Below are 2,765 nucleotides of genomic sequence, written 5' to 3' on the forward strand. Positions count from 1 at the left end.
GGCCTCCTTATTGACATCCATGTTCAGGGGTTGGATCAGTCTTGTACTGGCCTCCCCGACAGCATCTGGGGTCAATGTGCTCTCCCTTGTTCAGGCCAATTGTTCCTGTGGGTTTCTCCAACCTGGTACAGACCCCTTCGCTCTTCATTCCTCCCTCTCTTCAACAAAATTCCTGATTTCAGCTCAGTGTATATCTGTGGATGTCTGTCTCTGCTTCCATCAGCCACTGGATGAGGGCTCTAGGATGGCATAAAGAGAAGACATCAATCTCATTTTTGGGGAAGGGCCATGGGGACTATCTCAACCACCACCAACTGTCACTCAGTTTTTCAGTTGTGGTTGTGATAGGACCATGATCTCATCTGTGTCACTCTGGTTTTGCCATATTTCAAAAAAAAATTAAAAGATTTATTGATTTTATTTTATGTGTACAGGTATGTGATGATTAAAAAGAGAATGCTTCCCATTGGCTCATAGGGAGTGGTACTATTAGGAGGTGAGGACTTTCTGGGAGTAGTTGTGGTGTTGTTGGAGCAAGTGTGTCACTGGGGGCAGGCCTTGAGGCCAGGCCCAATGGCTCTGTCTCTCTCTTTCTGGGGCCTGCTGATCCAGGTATAGAACTTCTCCAGCATCATATCTGCCTACACTCTGCCATGCTTCTTCCGATGATGATAATGAACTAAACCTCTGAAACTGTAAGCAAGCCCCAATTAAATGTTTTCTTTTTTCCTTTATAGGGGTTGCCATGGTCATGGTGTATCTTCACAGCAATAGAATCCCTAACTGAGACAAAATGCTGTGTGTGTGTGTGTGTGTGTGTGTGTGTGTGTGTGTGTGTGTGTGTGTAGGACCCATGAAAGTCAGAAGAACTGGGTGGATATGAGCTACCATGTGGGTGCTGGGAGTTAAACCTGTGTCCTCTGCAAGAGAATAGTGCTTTTAACCCTGAGTCATCTCCCCAGTCCTGCTTTTGATTGTGGTGTGCATTGGTGTGCTTATTTTTATCCTATGTGGAATTCACTGAACTATCTGTATTTATGGATTTATCATTTTCATACATTTGGAGAGGTGCCGAGCATCTCATCTCTTCCCCACCATGATGGACCACACCTTGAACTTTGAGCCACAATAAACCTTCTTCTCTTGATAAGTTGCTTTCAGGTTGTTTATCACAGTAATAATACACTAAGAACATGATGGAGTGCTTACCTGGCATGTGCAGGGCTTTAGATTAAATTTGCTGTGTCACTGGGAAAACAAAACCAAACAAACAGAAGACAATGGAGAAGAAACCTGAAAAGCATTGAAAAAGGAACTATCCACTTGGAATTCTTAATCCAGTGGATTAGTTAGGGTTTCTACTGCTGTGAAGAGACACCATGACCATGGCAACTCTTATAAAAGAAAGTATTTACTTGGAGGCTTGCTTACAGTTTCAGAGGGTTAGTCTATTGTCATCACGGTGTTAAGCGGCAGACAGGCAGGTGCTAGGGCAGTAGCTGAGAGCTTTACATCCTGATCCATAAGTAACAGTAGAGACAGTGATAATGGGCCTGTCATGAGTTTTTGAAGCTTCAAAGCCCATCTCCCTTGGCATACCTACTCAAACAAGGCCATACCTCCTAATTCTTCCCAACAGTCCACTATCTGCGAAATAAGTGTTCAAATACATGAGCTTATGAGGTCATTTCCATTTAAACCAAGTATTCCACTCCCAGGTCCCCACAGAATTGTAGCCATATTATTCTGCAAAATACACTCAAAAGTTTCCATAGTCAATAACAGTCTCAACAATGTTTCAAAGTCTCTTCTGAGACTCACAGCAATCTCTTAACTATAATTTCTATAAAATCAAAATAAAAAAGTAGAACACATACTTCCAACATACAATGGCACAGAATATACATTACTTTTCTAACAGGGAGAAAAGGGAGCATAGTGAGGAAATTCTGGGCCAAAGCAAGTCCAAACACCAGCATGGCAAATGCTACATTCTGTGTCTCCAACCTGAAGTCTGATCCAGTAAAATATCTTTCAGAAAATGAAAGCAAAAATAAAGACTCTGGAACAAACAGAACCTGAGAGAGGTTTATCAAGTGACCTGTACATCAAGAAATGCTAAATAAAGTTGCTGAGACAGAAGGAAATGATACCATGTGGACATCTGGATTGACACAAGAGGAAGAATGATCCAAAAATAGAGCCCACAGATAGTCAACATGATGGGCTCAAGTCTACAGAGTTCCATTCATACCAAAGGCTGAAGAGATTTTTATAATGACTAGGAGTGGGGACCAGATGTGATTGGTTAGTAGAGGTACAGGTTTGGCCACCAGGTGTCGTGAGTTATGCCTATAACTCCAGCACCGGAGGAAGGTGGAAACAGAGGGGTCAGGCCAAAGTCATCCTCAGCTACATAGAGACTCTGAGGCCTGTCTGAGCTACAGGAGAATCTGTCTCACAAAAACAAATGCAAAAACAGTGCCCCCCCAAAAAAAAAACAGTGGTCCAGTGATTGCCATGGGCCTCTGAATGGGGAAAGAGTGTGCCTCTGAGTGTGGGACACAGGGGACTCTGGGGAACGGGAAGAGATAATTCTACATCTTGATCATGGAGCAATTATGCAAATACTCATTTGTCAGAACTTATCAGACAATATAAGTGGACTTATATTGTGAGTGGATTTCACTGTGTCCAAATGATACCTCAAATAACTTGATTATTTTAAATAAATAAATAAAAAGGTAACTGTAATATGTTAGCTC

The sequence above is a fragment of the Cricetulus griseus genome, chromosome 6 (genome assembly GCF_003668045.3).
Source record: "Cricetulus griseus strain 17A/GY chromosome 6, alternate assembly CriGri-PICRH-1.0, whole genome shotgun sequence".
Lineage (NCBI taxonomy): Eukaryota > Metazoa > Chordata > Mammalia > Rodentia > Cricetidae > Cricetulus > Cricetulus griseus.